This window comes from Odontesthes bonariensis, chromosome 8 (assembly GCF_027942865.1).
Source record: "Odontesthes bonariensis isolate fOdoBon6 chromosome 8, fOdoBon6.hap1, whole genome shotgun sequence".
Lineage (NCBI taxonomy): Eukaryota > Metazoa > Chordata > Actinopteri > Atheriniformes > Atherinopsidae > Odontesthes > Odontesthes bonariensis.
The window spans coordinates 27,346,357-27,369,520 of record NC_134513.1 but is presented as its reverse complement, the minus strand read 5'-3'; the positions used below and the strand labels follow the sequence as shown (position 1 = coordinate 27,369,520).

The window sequence follows — 23,164 nt, the reverse complement described above, 5'->3', positions numbered from 1 at the left end:
ACAACTCCGTAATTGGAAGAGTGATGGCTCATTATTCAACCGTGCACCCTCACACCGAACAGGAGAGGCGCTTTAACACTGCGCATACGCGCACGCGTGCCACCGTGGAGAGGTGTATAGGGCTCCTAAAGTTGGATCTGTCTCTCGGCTGCGGGGGGAACCCTATCCGCCCGAAAAGGTATGCAATATTATTATTGCATGCGGGGATCTCCATAACATTGCCCAAAAAAATTTAGTGCCATTTCCAGATGTACATCCAGAGGACCCCGTACCCAGAGATCCCTACCACCAGCCTGCACAGCCAAGAGCGCTCAGGAGGAGAGAGGAACTTATTCAGCGATTCTGACTTTTGGTAAGCATTCTGTCAGTGGCGGCTCTTCCATAGGGGCGATTTGTGCGACGCACTACCAAACACGAAGTTTTTTTTTTTTTTAATCTAGTTGCTAAAGTAGGACTGATCTGCTGTAGGCAAACTGGTTGTATATGTCATTGTCCAATCAGATTAAGGTCCCGCCTGGTGTTGCTACGCCCATTTTGTGCGATTTCGGTCAGGGTCGAATTTGCACCAGGAAGCTCCCATTGACGTGAATGGGACCTCAGTTTTTTTCAAAAATCCTGCTCCCAATGCATTTTCTATGAGGGTTTATGTGCTCGCACAAACGACGCACAACGTGCTTTCGTCATATGTCTGTTGCGCGGGACCATGAACTTTCTACTTGTTGTTGTAACATTGTGGTTTTCAATAAAGAAAAAAAAAAAACATTCTATGAAGAAGATGGCGAGTGTCGAGTGCAACAATACGGTAGTGTTTCTGACAGAAGTGCCCTTTAGTCGTCGTACTAATGCGGAGAAGGAAGTTTGGAAGAATTTTGCAGGATTTTCGGGCTAGCCTTGCGAGGCAAAGATGAAACCCAGGGCTCCACCAACCCTGCTATTTTTCTAGGTAGTATTTGATGTAGCTAAATAACTTACCCTTTTGTGCTCAGTCATTGACTTGTAATGATTTAAATCTTTTATATAATTTTGACAATGATAGCAGAATGTATAATGACACATTCATTGTTAATGGTGCAGTATTATATTTAAAAAAGAGAGAAATCTCACATAAGTAAGCTGCACTTAACTATGTTTGACAACTGGTTATACTTTTCTAAGTCATATTTCCCAAAACTTCAATAAAGACTTGACTTGGATTCATATGCTGTCATTTTAATAACATTCTGTAGAATGAAAATTGAATGAATCTTATCATTAAGAGCTTATGTGTTTACTTATCTCATAGAATCCTGGAACAATATGAAGAAAATAAATAAATAATGGTTAAGGTGTAATATTAACTGATTGGCAAATTATGCAAAAAATAACAAAAAATTATTACAATTAATTATGCTACCTAGACAAATATACCTCAGTCCTATCGACTTTTATGATACTTATGGACATAACGGGGGAAATTGCAGAGTCACTTTGGTTATTTGGCAGACCAAATAACCAAAGTGACTCTGCGTTGTGTTTATTTAAAGAAGACAAGGAGTTTCTGGACGATTGGACATTTTATTTCCTGTGTGGGAACATAACAGGTTTGCATCAGTGCAATCAGTTCAGCTTCGCATAGCACACTCTGATGCAGCTTTCACAGACTGGAAATTGCACTACCTAAAAAAAATGTCAGGAGCCGCCACTGCATTCTGTTATTCAAGGAAAAAAGAAAGAAGAACAACGATTTCTTTCAGCATTTATTCTGTGACCACTGTTTCATTTATGTCTTTCAATGTACTGTCGATAGATTGCATGGTGTGTGTTAAAGCCATCATCCACTTCACGATCTCTGTTTGTCTTTCTAGGACCTCTGTGGTTAACACGGCTGGTCGGTGTGACGCTGCAGACCAGGGGGCAGAGGCAGAGGCTTCGGATGTTGACGGGGCCGCGTATTCGTTGCGCGGGTCAGGTTGCCCGGATGCCACTTCGGATTCATCTGTGAATGAAAAATATTAGGTTGATTAGGATCATTTGTGTTGAAAATTAAAGCAACTGTTTTATTTAAACGTCTTGGGTGTGCAGTCATTCTTACCATTCTCGAGCTCTAGCATGGGCGCATCAGTGTCAAGTTTCCCTGGGACGCCTAATGAGGACGTAGCTCCGATCAGGCCAGCTACCCTCTCCTCCAAGGCACTCAAATCCAAAGCAACTGTTTTATTTAAAACAGCCGTCCCAGCTGTCAACGCTGTTAACAGCGTTTCTTTGCCGCCTTTCGTCTATCCATGTCGCAAATTCTAGAGGTGCGGCCTCTCAGCCCCCTTTTGTAGAAGGCGTGGTTAGGATCATGACGACGACAAATCACAGAATGGTTTAAGTCCAGAATACATGAATGACATGCAAGCAGAGTATAAACCCAGCAGAGCTCTGAGATCTGCTGACTCGTCATTGGAAAGGATGGCTGAGAGGAGTGGAGGAAGTGTCGTGGAGGTGGTTGGCAACGACTGGGCTGTGACTGGACAGGAACGGGGAGGTGGAAGTGACGGACCAGGAAGTGAGTTTGTTGACAGGCAGAGCGGGAGTTTAGGAAGTGCTGGAAAATGGATAGGTGCGAAGAGCAGTAATAGGAAGAAACGGAGAAAAGACAACAAGTCGGAAAGTGAGGATGTGAGTTCTGGTGATGATATGGAGACCGCTAGCCTGGTTAGTGTAATCGAACGGAGGCAGGAATTTAAAGTGTTTGTTAGGTTGGAGCAGGAAGGAGCAACATTTGAGGACTGGAACCCAACTCAGCTCACTAAGGCATTGCATAAAGACTTTGGAGAGGTAAGAAGTGCTAAAAAGACTGCGAGTGGTGGTTTGATTGTTGAGTGTAAGGATGAGGAGCAACAGAAGAAAGCAATCACAGTCAGCAAGCTAAATGGTAAAAAGATTAAGTGTACAATGGCGTTTGACAAAAAACTTATGAGAGGCGTCATATCAGGGGTGCCGCTGACTGAAGCATTAACTGATGTGGTTGAAGGCATACGCAATGTTAAGGTTAAAGAGGCGAAGCGGCTGAAGACCAAAAGAGATGGTGTGTTGATGGACAGTCTCTCAATCTTGCTGACATTTGATGAAGCAAAGCTACCGGAGAAGGTATTCATTGGGTATATGAGCTTTGGTGTAAGGGTGTATATCCCACCACCGCTCAGATGTTTTAAGTGCCAGAAATATGGACACATCGCAGCGGTTTGTAAAGGGAAACTGAGGTGCAGCAAATGCAGTGGGGAACACGAGTATGGCAAGTGCGAGAAAGACGCTAAACTTAAGTGCAGAAATTGCGGAGGCGAACACAGCTCAGCATATCGAGGTTGTGCAGTAAGCAAGAGAATGCAAGAGGTACAGCGTGTAAGAGTGACAGAAGGCATGTCATATGCGCAGGCAGCGAGGAAAGTACCGTCTTCAAGGGATGCGAGGACAGGGTCACAAGAGCAAGTAACCCGAATTGGAAGAAACACGAAAGACGTTGAGTGTAAAAAGTGTGAGAAAATTAAGGAGGATACTCTAATCGTGAGTAAAAGTGACTTTGTACTGTTCATGACGGAGGTGATCAACTGCTCAGCACAGACCGATCAATGAACCAGAAAAATTAAGATAATTGTTAACGCGGCTGAGAAATATTTGGGGGTAGCAGGGCTGCATTGGGAGGCAGTGAGGGATGGGCTACAAGAAATTCAGCATTCTCAATCTCAAGAATGGAGTATGCCTACATAATGGTTTTAATAATATTGCAGTGGAATGCCAGGAGCCTACTTGCAAACGGGCAGGAATTTAAGAGCTATGTTGAGAACCTGGATAATAAGCCCAATATAATTTGTGTTCAAGAAACATGGCTTATACCAAGGCTAGACTTTGTCATTAAGGGATACAATGCTGCAAGAATGGATAGGGAAGTAGGCAAAGGGGGTGGGGTTGCCACCTTCATACAGAAGGGGATTCAATACAGAGACGTAAAAAGAGGGGCAGAGTTGGAATATGTGATAGTGGAGATATGGTTGAGAGAGGGTAGTATCTTTATCATCAACTTCTATAACCCATGCAGAGCAATGCAGATTGGACAGTTTGAAGAGATGTGGGAGGAGATTAGGGGAAAGGCTGTGTGGTGTGGTGATTTTAATGCCCACAGTACGCTATGGGGAGAGAGAGAGAGGATGGGAATGGAAGGGTGTTAGAAGAGTTTGTTGAGGAAAGGGAATTGGTCTGTATGAATGATGGTTTAGGCACAAGGGTGAATATAGTAAGAGGGATAGAGTCAGCCATTGATCTCACTTTTGTAACGAAGGAAATAGCAGACAGGTGTGAGTGGGAGGCAAGGAGAGATGAGACGGTGGGAAGTGACCATTACCCAATCACAACCCAGGTGGGCATAGGAATAGGAAAAGAACAAGAGGTAAGAGATGAGAAATGGATTTTAGAAAAGGCTGACTGGGATAAGTTCAGACAGACAAGTGAAGAGCTATTACAGAGAATTGATGACAGCCTAGATGTGGAGAATTTTAATACAGAGGTCAGCTGCAGCATTATTTGTGCAGCTGGGGGTGCAATACCAAAGTCAAAACCTAAGACTCTCACGAAAAGTGTACCATGGTGGAATGAGGAGTGTAGACAAGCCATTAAGGACAGAAACAGAGCATTTAGACTCCTCAAGAGGACACATAACTTTAAAAACCTCATTGAATACAAGCAGCAGCAAGCAGTGGTAAGGAAAACAGTGAAAAGGGCAAAGCGAGAATACTGGAGGAAATTTTGTAGCTCCATAGGTAGAACTACCCCAGTAGAGAGAGTATGGGGGATGATCAAAAAAATGAAAGGAAATGGAAAGTCATATGAGTACCCAGTGCTGACCGATGGTGAGAGGATCATCACCGATAGTAAGGAGAAGGCAGAGGTTATAGCACAAACACTGGTGAAGGTGCATAGCACAGACAACCTAAGGCAAGAAGAGAAAAGAAGAAGAGAAGAAACTCTCAGTAAATTTCGCCTTGACACACGAGCAGGAGAAGAGGAGGAAGTGTTAAACAGAGCTTTCACAAGGTCTGAGTTCAAGGGTGCCCTAAGAAAGTTAGGGAAAACAGCACCAGGGAAGGACTAAATATGCTACAGCATGCTTAAAAACCTATCGGAGACAGGGCAAGGCACAATTTTAAAGTTATTCAATAAAGTATGGGAGTCAGGGGTGATTCCAACTGAGTGGAAGAAGGCGGTCATCATCCCTATTAAAAAGCCTGGGAAAGATCCTAAGCAGCCTACAAGCTATAGGCCTATAGCGTTGACATCACACATGGGTAAAACCATGGAGAAAATGATCAACGATAGATTGAGCTACTGGGTTGAGGCCAAGGGAAGGCTAGAAAACTATCAATGTGGGTTCAGAAAAGGAAGAGGAACAATGGACCCAGTCTTGTGTCTGGAAGACGAACTTAGGAAGGCACAGATAAATAAGGAGGCAGTAGCAGCAGTTTTTCTTGATATAGAAAAAGCGTACGACATGTTGTGGAGAGAGGGATTGCTGATCCAATTGAACCAGCTGGGTGTCAAGGGGCAAATGCTCCAATGGGTTAAGGCATTCCTGTCAGACAGAACAATAATGGTACGTATGAATGGATGTATGAGTGAGTGTTACCCAGTGGAAAATGGCACACCGCAGGGGAGCATTGTTAGTCCCTTGCTGTTCTCAATCATGATTAATGGCATGTTCAAGGATGTACGACACCTAACGGGGGTAGCACTGTTTGCAGATGACGGGGCAATCTGGAAAAGAGGGAGGAATATTGCATTTATAACCCAGAAAATGCAACAGGCACTAAATATAGTGCAAGACTGGGCCATCCAGTGGGGATTTAGGATATCGGAGGACAAAACCAAATCCATTTTATTTACTAGGAAAAGGACAAGTGATGCATTTAAGCTGAGGCTGGCTGGGAAGGAGGTGGAAAGGGTTGACTCCTTCAAATACCTGGGTGTGTGGTTTGACCGTCAACTTACATGGAATGTGCACATTAATAAGATGGTGGACAAATGTAAGAGGGTGCTGAATGTTATGAGATGCTTATGTGGAGTGGACTGGGGTGCATGCAGGTCAGCACTAATAACCATATACACAGGACTGATAAGGTCAGTGTTTGACTATGGGTGTATGGCGTATGGGTCAGCCGCTATGACATCGCTTAAGCGATTAGATGTAGTCCACAACAAAGCCCTCAGAATATGTTGTGGGGCGGTGAAGACAACCCCGGTAGCGGCGCTACAAGTTGAAATGGGGGAAATGCCCCTCCACCTACGGAGAGAGCAACTCGCCATAGTATATTGGGCAAACTTGAGGGGGCATAGTGACGGCCATATGACACAAGCAGTGCTGATACACACTCAAGAAAGAGAGAAGGAGGCGAAGAGCTTTGGGTGGACCATTAACCAAAAGGTGAATGAGATGGAGCTGAGTACTGTTAGTATATCCCCCACAGTTGTGTACCCAGCAGTCCCTCCTTGGCTATATGAGGAACTCAGAGTGGATCTATGGTTGCTTGAGGAGAGACGAAACAATGAAGTGGACAGCGGCACAGTGATGTGGTACATGAGGGAAAAGTACACAGAATCGGTGGCTATCTATACAGACGCCTCTAAAATTGATGAAAAGGTTGGTGTAGCCTATGCCGTTCCAAGGGCTCAGGCTGTAATGGCAAAACGAGTAAGTAATGACCTGGCAGTGTACACAGCTGAGCTAGTTGCGATAAGGTTGGCAATACAATGGATTGAGGTCAATAAGCCACAGAAGGTGGTGGTTGCATCTGATTGTAGCTCAGCACTCATAAGCATAGGGAATGCTCAGTCTGAATCGAGGCAAGACCTCATATATGACATAATGCAGAGAGCAAATAAGCTGAAAAAGGCTGGAATAGAAATGGTCTTCCTATGGGTACCAGCCCACATAGGTGTCAGAGGCAATGAGTGGGCGGACAAACTGGCAAAGGAGGCTGTAAAGAAGGAGAGGGTTGAGCTCGAAATACAGTACAGCAAGGCCGAGATAAAAAGTGTTGCCAAGGCCAGGGTACGGGAGAAATGGCAACGCCTATGGAACAATGGAGACACAGGACGGCAGTACCATGCCATTCAGAATGAAGTGGGGAAGGCTAGGAACACAAAAAGAGAGAAGAAGGTGGAGGATGGGTTCTCCAGAATGAGGTTCGGTCACACAAAACTCAACAGCACACTTAACAAGATGAAGAAGCATGGTGATGGGACATGTGAGTGCAGCGACAGCCAGGAGACTGTAGAACATGTTTTGATTCAGTGTCCAAAATACCAGACAGACAGGCAACTACTCATCAGCCAGCTACAGGAAGAAAAGGTGTCCTTTAACTTACAGAACTTACTGCAGCTGAGCACAGGTCATGTGGGCTTTAACCACCTTTGCAGGTTCCTAAAAAATACAGGGTTAATTAAAAAAATTTAACAGACAAATCAAATGATCTCTCTTTTCTTTTTCTTTTTTCTTTTTCTTTTTTTCCCATTAATACTATTTTGTTTTGAGGGAGGGTAGCTATTCCTGTCTCACACTCCAGTCCAGAGGTGGCGGTAATGCACCAACTAAGCTGGTTTGCCAACTGCCATAAAACCACAAAAAGAAGAAGAAGAAGAAGAAGAAGATCTGCTGACTCAGGTCAGATAGTGGAGCCCAGAGTTCAAACTGAACACGGTGAAGCAGCTTTTAGCTTTTATGCTGCACACAACTGGAACAAACTACCAGCAGAACTGAAATCAGCCACAACTGTAAGCACTTTTAAATCCAGGTTAAAAACATTTCTCTTTCGGTGTGCTTATGGTTGAGTTTATATTTTTCTTTTTCCCCTCTTCTTTGATTGCTTTTAACTGTGTTTTTAATTTTTATTCTATTTTTTTCTCTTTAAATTGCTGCTTTATTCTGTTCTTTTAAATGCCTTGTCTTTATGTAAAGCACATTGAGTTGCCTGTGGTATCGCAGGGAATCGCAGGTGCAGGGCTCATTTAAATATGATTTGCATATTTAGGTAGGGGCGTGGACCAGGAGAAGTCAGGTACTCCAACATGTGCGCTCAATTCCACGTTGATGGGATGTACAAAGGAAATGTGCTTGGATTGATGCGTACGCACAGATTCATACTTCCGGATCTTTTTGTGCGTAGGAAGGCATTTGGGTTTGAGCCCCTGGTCTACTCCAGCGACCTCGTCTTGGCTAATAGTTATATCATTTGCCGTTGCCTGTTATACGTCTGTAGTGGGTAAACATGAAAGATAAGCAGTTTGGGGTACATTTAGAAAGTGTTTATCCATCCCACAATGTATGTATGTATTCAATTCAATTCATTTTTATTTATATAGCGCCAAATACAACAAATGTCATCTCAAGGCACTTAGATAATAAAGTCCAATTCAAGCCAATTGAAATTCAATTCATTGTAATCATAATTATTCATAAAATAATCCAATTCGTTCATATAGAGCCAATTCAAAAATAATTTCCTAGCTAAGGAAACCAGCAGATTGCACTGAAAACTTTTTGTTTTTCGGTCCAATCTCCCGTCCTGAGCGTGCCTGAGGCGACTGTGGAGAGAAACGACTCCCTTTTAACAGGAAGAAACCTCTGGCAGAACCAGACTCAGGAAGGGTGGCCATCCGCCGTGTTTCCCTGTTGGAACAGGGAAACACGAGTTAATGTCCACAATAATGTCACATATACATAAAGAGAGTAAAGTGAGGAAAGGTGTGACAGATGAGGCCCCCCAGCAGTCTGGGCCTATAGCAGCTTAACTATGGGATGTTTCAGGATCACCTGAGCCATCCCTAACTATAAGCTTTATCAAAAAGGAAAGTTTTAAGCCTGGTCTTAAAAGTGGAAAGGGTGTCTGCTTGTCAGACATTTACTGGCAGCTTATTCCACAAGAGAGGGGCCTGATAACTGAAGGCTCTGCCTCCCATTCTACTTTTAGAAACTCTGGGAACCTCAAGTAAACCTGCAGTTTGGGAACGAAGTGCTCTGTTAGGAAAATATCTTACAATGAGAACTTTAATGAGATAAAGAAGAGATCAAAGTGCTCAGTTGAGCAGGATTTGTAAGGCACACTTCAGAATTAGATATTTTAATTTTCCTAGAGTTTAGCAGTGGATTAAATTTTCTGATAAGTCAGCACATATGAAAATAAGTGCATGACACATTTCAGGTGGTGCCTCCACTATGCCTGTAAAAATCTTTTTAATGCAACAGAAATAAGAACATACAGACTAAAAACTGAAAATGTGTTGTTTACATAAACCATCTAGCATCAATTTTATGAGGACCTGGGAGTACCTGAAGGTGACCTCATGAGAAGATGAGAGCTGACTCCAAAGCTCCACCGTGAGCTGCGGAATCCGCAACTATGATAATGAGGGGGTTTGGCCATATTTAAATCCTCCAGATCACATCAGTCACAGATACTTCATTTTACCATAAAAAAAGTGGCTCACCTGCTTGACTGAAGTGCCGTTAGATATTAATCACCCTGAAAATATCACAATGTAAATATTCATTTACAGTCACTTCTAAACATGGCTGCAATATCTCATCTGATTGTGCTCGTCACAAAAAGAGGTTAAGAAAACTTCATAATTAAGCCGTGGTTAAAGATTAGAACAAGGGATCTCTGTAGAGCTCGGTCCAACCACCGAACCAGCTGAATTTTATACATTGTTCAGTTTGTCCAATATATACAAATTCAACTGTTGCAGATTTAAAAAAAAAAAAAATTCATTCCAATTTTTTTTTTCCTCAAACAATTATGGCTCCTTACTTTTTAGTTTAACTGAGCTGTGTGGTGACCCCCAGTTGAGCAGTACTGGCGTGGTGTTTGTAGAGACAGGACAAGTGAGTGTGAGCATCTCAGTAGTATTTAATTGTCCATTAGCAACAAGAATGAGGCTGCAGTCTCTGAAACTGAGTACAACTAAATCACCTCAGCTGAACACCTTGGTTAACATTTCCAACTGGAGTCCATGATGTGTGCAATGTAGGGAAAAAAAAAAAAAAAAAAAAACTAAAAATATCAAATGCACATATAAAACTGCATTTCCTATAGTCATGCATATTTGAGGGGATGTTGATCAGTTTAGCCCTCAGACTGTAAAGAACGCTATGGATAGGATGTTTCACAATGCTTGCATGGAGGCAGTCACAGGGCACATAGTACACCATACAAAAGAGCACAAAGTGTAATGAGGACATTTGTCACAGTACATGACCAGGAGGAGAGTCAAGACTCAAGGCAGGATTTAGAATATAAAATTTAAATTTTATTCTTATCCGTTTAAAATAAATGTATGGAAGGGGATTTCTTGAACCATTAGAATGACAGATACAAATGGGTTGGTCACTGAACAGAAACTACAGAGTTATTCTCTGGCGCTGGCTGAACCTGTTCCATTTGGATTCTGGATTAAAACCTGGGAGCTGTGGCTTAAATTGCACCATCTGCTGTGGCTTTTGGACCTTCACTTTGTTCTGGTCTGCAGGTTCTCTCAGCCGTCTTATAGTTGAACCACCGAAGCTTTGAGGGATCTCGTAGGTGGAGACCGGGGCAAAGCCAGGAGCAGAAGCTCCCACTGTGCTGCTCCTCCTGGGAACAGGCAGTTTGTGAGCTTCCTGAACTGAGAACCTGCTGCTGGGGTTCTGCACAGTGGAAGCAGAGCGGGATCTGTAGCTTCCTTGGGTTTTTGCACCAGTCCCAGAATATGGCTGGCTCATGTGCAGTTCTCCCATCCAAACCTGAGAAGAGAAGCCTCTGGGCTTTGGTTTGTCAGCTCTACGGCCTAAAGACACCTTTCTTGCAGGGGCACGAGCATATGTCTGCATCCTCACAGAGCTTCCTGGTGGTGCAGCACCAACTGGGCTGAACAGTGTGGAGGATGAGCTCAGCTGACCATGAGGAACTTTAGCAGAAGACAAACTGGAGAAGCCTTTCCCAGGACTACGAACAGATGTAGGGCTGCTGGATAGATACTTGTTGGTACGCGGTGTACCCTGCTGGACTGGCTGAATTCTTTTCTCACGGAGGTCCTTCTGGTTCTGACTGCGCTGACTCACAGAAGATCCACTTGAGATAGCAGTAGAAAGTGGAAACGACTGCTTTGGCACAGTTTGAGCATTAATCCTGTTTGAATATGGGCTTTGCCAGTTAGGTTTTGACACCAAGCTGCTCTGTATTCTCACTGTACTCTGGGCTGGCTGTGAAGGAGCTTGTATGTAGCTACTAGCTGAAAGTCCTTGGCGAGAACCTCTTTTGGCTGCAGCTTGTGTGTCGAGGCTACTACTCTGGACTGAGCGTGGAGAAACCACTACTTGTCTGACTTGATTCTGGGGATAGACACCAACATGTCGTAGTCTGCCAGCTTGTTGAGTAAAGCCAGCATATTTATTGCCATTTAGGGAGCGCTGTGCTGTAGGACAGAAAGAGACATCAGTCTACTTTTGTAGGGAGTTACAGTAGCAGGTTAAATGTGTTGTGCTCACCTTCTGAAGCCCATAGACAACATACATGCTCTGCTTGAGCTAAAACCAGCAAGACCCTGCACAGAAAATAAGACACTACAGTTAAAAGAAAGACAACTCAACACTTCTAAACATGGCTGCAAACACTTACCCCAAACCAAGGCCACAAGTCATTTCTGTGCGCCTACAGTCCAGTCAAAGAAACCATAGCCTAACTCCCCTAAAGCTACCTGCTCTGCATGTGTATCCAGCAGTGATTTGGTATTTATTTCAACCTGCAACCAATCAGTGCTTAATGAACTGATTGACTGCAGGTGCTTCTGCGGTGGAGTAAGGGTGATTGCTGATGCTTCGAAATAAAATCTTCTGTCCTTTAACAACATGGCTGCAAACTTTTGGAGCTTTCAGTATCTAGTCATTGACTGGAGGTTTAACATTGATAATGTTAATAAATCCATCTAATATGACCTTTCTTTGAGCCAAGCTTGATTTAGAGAAGATAATTATGAGGAGATGCCCACTTTAAATGGAAGTGTCAGCACTCACCTTTGGGATTGTAGGAATGTCACACACACACACACACACACACACACGCACACACACGCGCACACACAGACAAACACGCACACAAACACACACACACACACACACACACACACACACACACACACAGACAAACACGCACACACACACGGACACCTGTGTGACGCCAGTCATGTTATGAGGTCGTTAGACTGAGAAATAGTTTGGGTGTATTTGATGTAACATAATAAAATAATTTAGGTGTCTTTGAGGTAACATGAAAGCACCCTCGTTTGTCAACGACAGCACCAGCATGAGAATACATAAAAAGCTGAGCACATTTCTCATTCTCCTGATTCACCTCAGAGAAGGAAGGTTGGAAGGCATGGCACAAAAATTCAGTGTTGCCCAAGCCGTGGACCAGGGCACAGCGACTCTCTCTATTCATCCTCCTCTGACTCTTCAATTCAATTCAATACACTTTTATTTATATAGCTCCAAATACAACAAATGTCATCTCAAGGCACTTCGACAATAAAGTCCAATTCAAGCCAATTAGAATTCAATTAATTGTAATCATAATTATTCAAAAAATAATCCAATTCGTTCATATAGAGCCAATTCAAAAATCATTTCCTAGCTAAGGAAACCAACAGATTGGACTGAAACTTTGTTTTCGGTCCAATCTACCGTCCTGAAGGTGCCTGAGGCGACTGTGGAGAGAAACGACTCCCTTTTAACAGGAAGAAACACCATTCAAAGGATATCTGTTGGAACAGGGAAACACGAGTGCCACATATCAAAGAAATGTTTCTGAGATTCAGTTCTCACAGCCTGTGGATCTATCAGCAATACCATTATTTCCCTTTCTTGTAAATTTGTGTGAGTTTACAAAGGTTTTCCATAGGTGTGCTAGGAAAAAACAAAGGATACTGCTGTAGAAATAAAGTTATTTTTATTTATATTTACAAACACACTGACAAACATACACACACACACAGACACGCATGCAAACACGCACACACGCACAGACACGCATGCAAACACGCACACACATACACTCACACGCACACACACACACACACGCACACACACACACACACACACACACACACACACACACACACACACACACACACACACACACACACAATAACAGTCAATGAAAAGAATGAGTACATTTTTTTTTCTGCCCTCTTCCTCTTCATCTCCTCCATCCACTGGTCAAGTGGCACAACAGCTGTCTGTGGGCAGTAAATGTGGCCATAATACTGGCTGTGGCCAGGGGCTGGTAGCACAGACTACACTTGTTTTTCTCCACAGTGCGGACATAGGGCTTACGAGCAAGTGGTGGAGAGGGAATGGGTCCAGCAGGAGCAATCTGCCGGACAGCAGGAACTGGAGTTGGACACACAAAAACAAATGGGCCAGAGGAAGGACTGGGGTTGGGGATGACAGGTGAAGGAGCAGAAAGGTGTGAAGGTGTTTGGACCATGGTGGGACATGCAGGACGGGTTGTGGACAACAGGTACGGGAGCGGGATCAGCAGGGAACAGCTGCCTTGGGCTTGGGCCTGTTTATCAGTTAAATAAACACAAAAAGTGATGAGAAACCATCAGTTTCAGATGCGTTTCAGATCAAATCAGCCCCAGTTTCTATCATGCATTTAGTCGTTACAGAAACATATCTGGCATCTATCTGGGAAAGTCTCCACATCGTCCAACACAGATGTTGATCCTCAATATACCCTCACATTGTCCAGCGCAAAAGTCCAGCCTTTTTGTTTGGTTCTTTTTTGTCAGGTCTATCCATCCATTCTTTTGGCACATGATTTTCATCTTCTGTTGTTAGGATGTTTATACTTTGGGTGTGGCGGTGTGTGAAAACCCTCCCTTTAGAAGAGCTAAAAAACACAGAACATATGCGGCCTTGGCGACTCATTAAAAAGGCACTATTTCTCATTGGGGCCTGTTTGATACTTTGACCCTTTTTATGCTCTTTAAATGGGCAGACCTTCTACATTTGTGCTGTTTGATTCTTTCAGACCTTTGATACGGGACAGAGGCCTGTAGACAAAATTATTTTTTTAAAACGTATAGGAACTCCAAGTTGAAAGTGGGATCTTTTTTCAGCGATGCAAACAATTTCGGTCGGGGGGTTGCCGTGACCCGGATTCGAACCGGGGTTGCTGCGACCACAACGCAGAGTACTAACCACTATACGATCACGGCCGGTTGTGGGTTTTTGTCGTGTGTGGCTTTGATGTGATCCGAAACATCTTCGTATCCCAAGGACTGCATATGTAGCTCTGCGGCATGTGGCTGGCAGGCATGTTTTTTTTTTTTTTGTGTTTGTAGCAAAATCATTGACAGCAGAGATAAAGAGGAAGACGAGCTTTCCTTACGGTGTGGGGTCAGCCAAATGTGTTGCAAGACGACACACTGTGAGGTATTTTTGGGGCGTAAGTGAGCTGGGATACCCAGGGAGTAGAAGGTTTAAATCGATCCTGTTCTAAAGCAGTGGGAGAAGTGAGAGACTAAAACCAGCGTGTCGAGCTAGCCAGGAGTTCAACCTAGAATCTTCTGATCCGTAGTCAGACGCGTTATCCATTGCGCCACTAGCCCTTAGCAAGTTCGATAGAGAGTGGAACAGTCTTTCGTAAAACTGCATATTCCAAAAGCTTTGAAAGGATTGACGGAGTTGGCCAAAAGAGCCTTTGTATACAAAAGGTTGGCACATCCTTCGAGCCAGAATTGAACCAGCGACCTAAGGATAACTGTTGTTGGGCACCTACAGTCCTCCGCTCTACCAACTGAGCTATCGAAGGGAGCAAAGCTAACATCCTTTTCATGAATCCTGTATGAATGCATGTAACCAGGCTTAAGATGCGTATCATGGGACACCTGCAGTTCTCTGCTGTACCAAATGAGTTATGGAAATGAGCCAGGGGCTTGGGCCTGTTTATTTGTTAAATAAACACAAAAAGTGATGAGAAACCATCAGTTTCAGATGCGTTTCAGATCAAATCAGCCTCAGTTTCTATCATGCATTTAGTCCTTACAAAAACATATCTGGCATCTATCTGGGAAAGTCTCCACATCGTCCAACACAGATGTTGATGCTCAATATACCCTCACATTGTCCAGCGCAAAAGTCCAGCCTTTTTGTTTGGTTCTTTTTTTGTCAGGTCTATCCATCCATTCTTTTGGCACATGATTTTCATCTTCTGTTGTTAGGATGTTTATACTTTGGGTGTGGCGGTGTGTGAAAACCCTCCCTTTAGAAGAGCTAAAAAACACAGAACATATGCGGCCTTGGCGACTCATTAAAAAGGCACTATTTCTCATTGGGGCCTGTTTGATACTTTGACCCCTTTTATGCTCTTTAAATGGGCAGACCTTCTGCATTTGTGGTGTTTGATTCTTTCAGACCTTTGATACGGGACAGAGGCCTGTAGACAAAATTATTTTTTTAAAAGTTTGAGAAATCCAAGTTGAAAGTGGGATCTTTTTTCAGTGATGCAAACAAATTCAGTCGGGGGGTTGCCGTGACCCGGATTCGAACCGGGGTTGCTGCAACCACAACGCAGAGTACTAACCACTATACGATCACAGCCGGTTGTGGGTTTTTGTCGTGTGTGGCTTTGATGTGATCCGAAACACCTTCGTATCCCAAGGATAGCATATGTAGCTCTGCGGCATGTGGCTGGCAGGCATGTTTTTTTTTTTTTTGTGTTTGGAGCAAAATCATTGACAGCAGAGATAAAGAGGAAGACGAGCTTTCCTTACGGTGTGGGGTCAGCCACATGTGTTGCAAGACGACACACTGTGAGGTATTTTTGGGGCGTAAGTGAGCTGGGATACCCAGGGAGCAGAAGGTTTAAATCGATCCTGTTCTAAAGCAGTGGGAGACTAAAAACAGCGTGTCGAGCTAGCCAGGAGTTGAACCTAGATTCTGCTGATCCGTAGTCAGACGCTTTATCCATTGCACCACTAGCCCTTAGCAAATCTGATAGAGAGTGGAACAGTCTTTCGTAAAACAGCATATTCCAAAAGCTTTGAAAGGATTGACGGAGTTGGCCAAAAGAGCCTCTGTATACAAAAGCTTGGCACATCCTTCGAGCCGGAATTGAACCAGCGACCTAAGGATAACTGTTATTGGGCACCTACAGTCCTCCGCTCTACCAACTGAGCTATCGAAGGGAGCAAAGCCAACATCCTTTTCATGAATCCTGTATGAATGCATGTAACCAGGCTTAAGATGCGTATCATGGGACACCTGCAATTCTCTGCTGTACCAAATGAGTTATGGAAGGGAGCCAGGGGCTTGGGCCTGTTTATCAGTTAAATAAACACAAAAAGTGATGACAAACCATCAGTTTCAGATGCGTTTCAGATCAAATCAGCCTCAGTTTCTATCATGCATTTAGTCGTTACAGAAACATATCTGGCATCTATCTGGGAAAGTCTCCACATCGTCCAACACAGATGTTGATCCTCAATATACCCTCACATTGTCCAGCGCAAAAGTCCAGCCTTTTTGTTTGGTTCTTTTTTTGTCAGGTCTATCCACCCATTCATTTGGCACACGATTTTCATCTTATGTTGTTAGGATATTTATACTTTGGGTGTGGCGGTGTGTGAAAACCCTCCCTTTAGAAGAGCTAAAAAACACAGAACACTCGACTCATTAAAAAGGCACTATTTCTCATTGGGGCCTGTTTGATACTTTGACCCCTTTTATGCTCTTTAAATGGGCAGACCTTCTGCATTTGTGCTGTTTGATTCTTTCAGACCTTTGATACGGGACAGAGGCCTGTAGACAAAATAATTTTTTTAAAAGTTTAAGAAATCTAAGTTGAAAGTCGGATCTTTTTTCAGCGATGCAAACAAATTCAGGCTTTCCCTATTTCTTCATCTGTTATAACATCAATTGTTGATTTGAATGAGGGCTGGCCTGCAAGATATTGAACAAAGTCTTCCGACAGGAAATGGGGTCCTGGACCCCTCATGTACAATTGACACCGCAATCATCTTTCCTGCCAGGAAGTATTCATCCTCCCTAACAGCTGTGAATGAATTCACATTGCAAAATAAAAACATGCAATACATTATATACTTTAAGATAGTGGAAAAAAAACATTTGCTGTGTCATATACATGTTTGATGATCTTAAACCAACCATTAGTATGGCACACCACAAAAACCTATGCATACCATTTGCATTGTACACCAAGAACCGATGACCTTCTGGTCCATCAAAAATGGGCCGGTCTTTCAGTTGTTTCATGAGGAGAGTTAAAAATTCCCGCCGTGGACCACCAGTGTCAATCCCCTCCTCAAAAACGCCAGCATCATCCGTGAATCTGACGAGCATGTCACAGGCTTCAGAGTACGTTGAACGCTTAAAACCTCTGACGGCTCCATCCCATACATTGGCCCTTGTAATGTTGAACCTGCTGACTTTTTTTTTATCAATCGGAAGCGACAGGTTGGCAATAATGTCAGGCAGTGTACTTCCCATCTCCTCCCTGTAATGACCAAAAGTGATTTAATTAATCGATATCCCATAGAGTGCACACTTTTATTTAAATACCAGCAATATAGTACAGTGAAAAACTTGAATGCCACACTCAAAAGCTAATTTTACACTGCTGTGTGTTGGATATCCTCCACATTGTCTGCCAGCTCCTCATCCTCTTCCTCAACACCTGGTGAATACAGGTCTGTGTATTTTCTGTTTCGAAATAAAAAATTCATGTTGAACCATCTTACACACAAATTTCTTCCCCATGAATAAAATTGAAAGTATGCAAGTCATCATTTTTTTTTACCTGTAGCAAGTCTGGTCGGAATGTGTTTCAGATGGATCCACATCCTCAGCATCTGATATGACAACAGTGGGCCCAATTGCCTATCCAGGCCAAATCGCTGATGAATGTCCTGGTTCATCTCTAAAACATGATAATAATAAAAATAATAATAAATTATTACATTTATTTATACTGTTCTTCAGGCCTACAATAGTCATCTAGTAATGTAAATACAGGCAAGATTCCGACTGGTTGATTACCACTAGAAAGGACCTCTCATTCAAATTCTTTGACTGTGACAAAGATTAGATCCCTAAATGTACCAACCTTTCATCTCCAGGTTTGTGCTTGGGAGTACTTTGTTTTTGTGGTTCAAAAACCTGAGGGGGACAGGCATACATTTATCAACAATTTGTAGCAGCTTCCATAACTGTTCCCTTACCACATACAGTGTTTATATATCTCAATGGTGAAAGGCTGTTAGTATTGTCATAGATAAACAAATAAATACATTTATACGTAAATAAGTATTAAAATAAATGATAATTGATGTACCACTGTGTCAGCGCGATTGAATTCCGCTGTGCTTTTTGAGGCAATAACAATTTCTGAATCAGATGATACTGAGGTATCATCCACTACTGTAAAATCAAACAAATAACAGCTCATGTAGATAAATACTTCAGTAGAGTATCCAAAATGTCAAAATATTTAAAAATGAGATCCACAAACCTCCTCTAAAATCCATCTTTCATGCAAAGGAAAAAGGTGATCCTGTTGTATGGCCTTCCAAGTTCCTTTTTGTACTCAGACAATTTAAATGGCCTTTCTGATCCAGGCACACTGACCACTTCCGATCGGTCTGGATATAGAAGGATGAATTTTCCCACTGGCATGTCCTTATTGAAGGTTCGCATTTTCTGTACAGCTTGAATGAGCAAATTAGGTGCCGCTAGCTCTGGTACCACAAGTAACGGGAGAGTTTTTGGTTTCCGGTTAGCTCAGCTGGTCAGAGCGTGGTGCTAATAATGCCAAGGTCATGGGTTGAATTCCCATACTTGCAACGAACATCCGCAAAAACAGCACATAAGACATGCCTTTTAAAGATATCAATATATTTGATGCTGCTTGTCCTGGAACGGATCACAGGGGAAGCAATGTGAGCAGACATCCCTAGCCCCGTTTCTCACAGGACATAATCTACACCTCTTCTCGGGTGGACACACAGAAATAACAATTCAAGACCAGCATGGTTTATTTCTTGTGAGTCCTGGACCTTCCCTCAGGCCTCCTTACCGTGCAACTGATCCAAAATATCTCCCCTGGGGGGAATCTACATGATATTCTGACCAGATGCCCATACCGCCTGATCTGGCTTCATTCAAAGAAGAGCGGCAGAGACTGTATTCTCAGCGTATTCCAGATGACTACGCTTATCACCCTGATCCAAGAGGGTGAGCCTAATCACCACAGAGTGAAAGATGATTTCATCCCTTATGCATTCGCAATCTCATTCATTTAGTCACCACTCATAAGGAGTGACCAGAGGTGAGCGTTGGAAGGAAGATCGACTGGTAGAACGAGATCCTCCAGTCGTGGTCAAAATGGTCTGATCCCTAAACTCTTCCACTTGAGGCAGCAACTGGTTCTAAGCAAGAAGAGGGCCCTCAACCCTTTTCCAACTGAGGATCAGAGCCTCAGACTTGGAGGTACAATTTTATTCCTGACTATTTCAGACTTGGCAGGAGACCACCCCTGTACCGGCCGGATGACTCAGGTGAGACCATGTGGCCTAACGGACAAGGCGTCTGACTTTGGATCAGAAGATTGAGGGTTTGAGTCCCTTCGTGGTTGTCTTGTTTAGTTGTATGCTGTCATTACTGTACAGAAATCAAGAGCACTGTACTGAGTACTAACCAAATAAACACATGGTGAAAGCTGGTAAGTACTTTTCTAGTTATACTCCATGTCAGAAATCCTCTGAATGGAATGCCATTAAAGTCGGAGGATTTTACCAGTCTGTTACTGATAAAAAATTCAAAGTTAAGCTGATGTTGCGCAATGATCTTGGCTTCCCCATACTGCCTACACTCAAGCTATACAAAAAGATGAGAGACTTGAATAAGTAAGTTCTATCACGTCAAGTCATTGCAGCATATAACAAATGGTAAAATAATTGCATTGAAAGCAGTTTTTTAAGAAGTAAAAGTTTTTCAACTCACCTGCTGATAACATCCAAATCCGCAATACCAAAGGCAAGCTGTATAGAATGTTTGTGTGACTTAATTAGGTAACAGAGAAAACACTGAGAGCACTTATTCTGGCACAAATTTGCTCCTTGGGAAACTCAAAAACTGGTTGGTTAGCTCAGCTGGTCAGAGTGTGGTGCTAATAAAGCCAAGGTCATGGGTTCAATTCCCATGCTGTCCACGAACATCAGCAACAACAGCACATGTGAAAGGCACCCTTCCGTAACACATGACTTTTAAAGATATATCAATATATTTGATGCTGCTTGTCCTGGAACGGATCACAGGGGAAGCAATGTGAGCAGACATCCCTAGCCCTGATTCTCACAGGACATAATCTACACCTCTTCTCAGGTGGACACACAGAAATACCAATGCAAGACCAGCATGGTTTATTTCTTGTGAGTCCTGGACCTTCCCTCAGGCCTCCTTACCGTGCAACTGATCCAAAATATCTCCCCTGGGGGGAATCTACATGATATTCTGACCAGATGCCCATACCGCCTGATCTGGCTTCATTCAAAGAAGAGTGGCAGAGACTGTATTCTCAGCGTATTCCAGATGACTACGCTTATCACCCTGATCCAAGAGGGTGAGCCTAATCACCACAGAGTGGAAGATGATTTCAGCCCTTATGCATTCGCAATCTCATTCATTTAGTCACCACTCATAAGGAGTGACCAGAGGTGAGCGTTGGAAGGAAGATCGACTGGTAGAACGAGCTCCTCCAGTCGTGGTCAAAATGGTCTGATCCCTAAACTCTTCCACTTGAGGCAGCAACTGGTTCTAAGCAAGAAGAGGGCCCTCGACCCTTTTCCAACTGAGGATCAGAGCCTCAGACTTGGAGGTACAATTTTATTCCTGGCTGTTTCAGACTTGGCAGCACACCACCCCTGTACCGGCCTGATGACTCAGGTGAGACCATGTGGCCTAACGGACAAGGCGTCTGACTTCGGATCAGAAGATTGAGGGTTCGAGTCCCTTCGTGGTTGTCTTGTTTAGTTGTATGCTGTCATATATGTACAGAAATCAAGAGCACTGTAGTGAGTACTAACCAAATAAACACATAGTGAAAGCTGGTAAGTACTTTGCTAGTTGTACTCCATGTCAGAAATCCTCTGAATGGCATGCCATTAAAGTCGGAGGATTTTACCAGTCTGTTACTGGTAAAAAAATCCAAAGTTAAGCTGATGTTACGCACTGATCTTGGCTTCCCCATACTGCTGACACTCAAGCTATAAAAAAAGTATCGGCCATCGATCTTGCAGATGATTCTGCCTTCCCTGATAAACGTGTGTTGACATTTCTCCTTGGCATACCAAAAGAGCTTATACCTCAAGCGTGTGAGGTCATCACTGATGAAGATATCCTTGTACTTTTCCTTTTCGCTCAGTTTCGCTTTATTCCTCATCAGTTCAGCTTTTTTCCTCCTGCTCACGAATCTTACAATAGTTGGTCTGTTCATGCTTTGCTTTTTTGCGTCCCCCACGCGATGCGCCGTGGAGATGTCACTCTCGGTGATGGCTGCACCTGCCGCTGCAGCAAGTTGACACACTTTCTCCACGAGTTGGTCCTCCGTCTCATCATTAGTTTCCTCAGTCCCATTGATACGGACATTTTCTTTCCGGCTGTACTGCTCAAGTTCATCTTCTCTGTATCTGCTTTCCAGTATACTTTTCTCGAGCTTGTAGCAATCCACCGATGCGCAAATTTTCTTCTGCACCGCTTTGACTATTGCTGGCACTGCTGCTTTGATAGTTATTAGCACCACTTTACCCAGATCTTCAGTACCGAAGTTAGTCAGAACTGCGTCCGATTCCGCCTCGATTGCTGCCACTATATCCGCATGCATAGCTTCGTCTTCTTCCTCGCCTCTCATGACTTTGATCAGCGCCTCCTCTACTTCGCTTGTCTCAAACCTGTTGGTTGTAGGGAGGAATAACCCGCGATTTGCGACAATACATCTCCACTGGGATGATTTTCTTAGGATTCATTGCATCAAGGCTTTAAACAGTGCAGTATTAATGGTTTGCCCTCTTAGTCATAGTGTACAAATGTTAGACCTACTGACTGACCACCATAGCATCTCGCTGTCCTCAGCCATATACATGACCTGCATTTACAAAACCCCAAAGAGTAACGGCCAAAAACAAACATGAGCCTTGGAAAAGATAGCTTGCCAGCCAGCTGCCACTGTCACAGTGGTAACATCCATTTTTTTTGCATGTGCTGTTTCACTGTTTATTCTGTGACCCTGAAGGGACTCTTTAGTTGTGTGTGACATTAACATATAAGCTTTATTAAGGACTCTCTGTAGTTCCACATATAAAAATGATTTCTGACCAAGGTCCCCTTTATCTCTGGCAGTAGAAGAAACTGAAGTTCTTCAAAATGTCAGTAACAAGTGAGACTGGGTAAAATGAGCTTTCTTTCTGTTGTCACACATTAAGACTGAAAGGGGCACCTAAAAGGATTTGGGATTCATGTTTGAACCTTATCAGAGGATGAAAGTGGAAGTGGACTTGACATATGGGTTACCTCCCCAAAGGACCAGCACATGTGTATGATTTCCTGTGAGTTCCATCTTCTTCATGGCGATGTTTGTGGGATCAAATAAGGGTCAGAAAGATTTTGTACTTGTACAATGATGTTCAAACGTGTAATAAAGTTTTGAAGTTGTAAAAGTATGTTGTGTCTATGTAAAAAACATTTTGTGCATGTGTAACAAAGTTTTGAAGTTGTAAAAATAGTTTGCGTATGTGTAACAAAGTTTTGAAGTTGTAAAAACATTTTGTGCATGTGTAACAAAATTTTGAAGTTGTAAAAATAGTTTGTTTATGTGTAACAAAGTTTTGAAGTTGTAAAAATAGTTTGTCTATGTGTAACAAAGTTTTGAAGTTGTAAAAACATTTTGTGCATGTGTAAAACTAAAACCTTCAAGTACGACCCTGAAGTTACAAGTTTACAAAACTCAAGTTACGAGTACGAATTTTGACCCTGTTTTGACGCCTGAGTGAATAGCCAATCAGCACGTTGCTTACTGACTTGCCAATCAACCCGGTGCCC

General features: G+C 43.1%; 5 non-coding genes and 1 pseudogene across 5 annotated transcripts; 2 read left to right on the top strand and 4 right to left on the bottom strand.

The window, feature by feature from the left end:
• Positions 1–14,196: 14,196 nt before the first annotated feature.
• On the bottom strand, positions 14,197–14,268 carry trnah-gug (transfer RNA histidin (anticodon GUG)). The gene has a single exon. It is a non-coding gene; the product is annotated as a tRNA-His (tRNA).
• A 507-nt stretch (positions 14,269–14,775) lies between these two features.
• Positions 14,776–14,864, bottom strand: trnay-gua (transfer RNA tyrosine (anticodon GUA)). The gene is given in 2 exon segments: positions 14,776–14,811; positions 14,828–14,864. It is a non-coding gene; the product is annotated as a tRNA-Tyr (tRNA).
• A 1,286-nt stretch (positions 14,865–16,150) lies between these two features.
• Positions 16,151–16,239, bottom strand: trnay-gua (transfer RNA tyrosine (anticodon GUA)). Its single transcript is given in 2 exon segments — positions 16,151–16,186; positions 16,203–16,239. It is a non-coding gene; the product is annotated as a tRNA-Tyr (tRNA).
• A 692-nt stretch (positions 16,240–16,931) lies between these two features.
• On the bottom strand, positions 16,932–21,977 carry LOC142385701 (uncharacterized; annotated as a pseudogene).
• Positions 20,206–20,279, top strand: trnai-aau (transfer RNA isoleucine (anticodon AAU)). The gene has a single exon. It is a non-coding gene; the product is annotated as a tRNA-Ile (tRNA).
• On the top strand, positions 21,018–21,090 carry trnar-ucg (transfer RNA arginine (anticodon UCG)). Its single transcript has one exon. It is a non-coding gene; the product is annotated as a tRNA-Arg (tRNA).
• Positions 21,978–23,164: the final 1,187 nt, after the last annotated feature.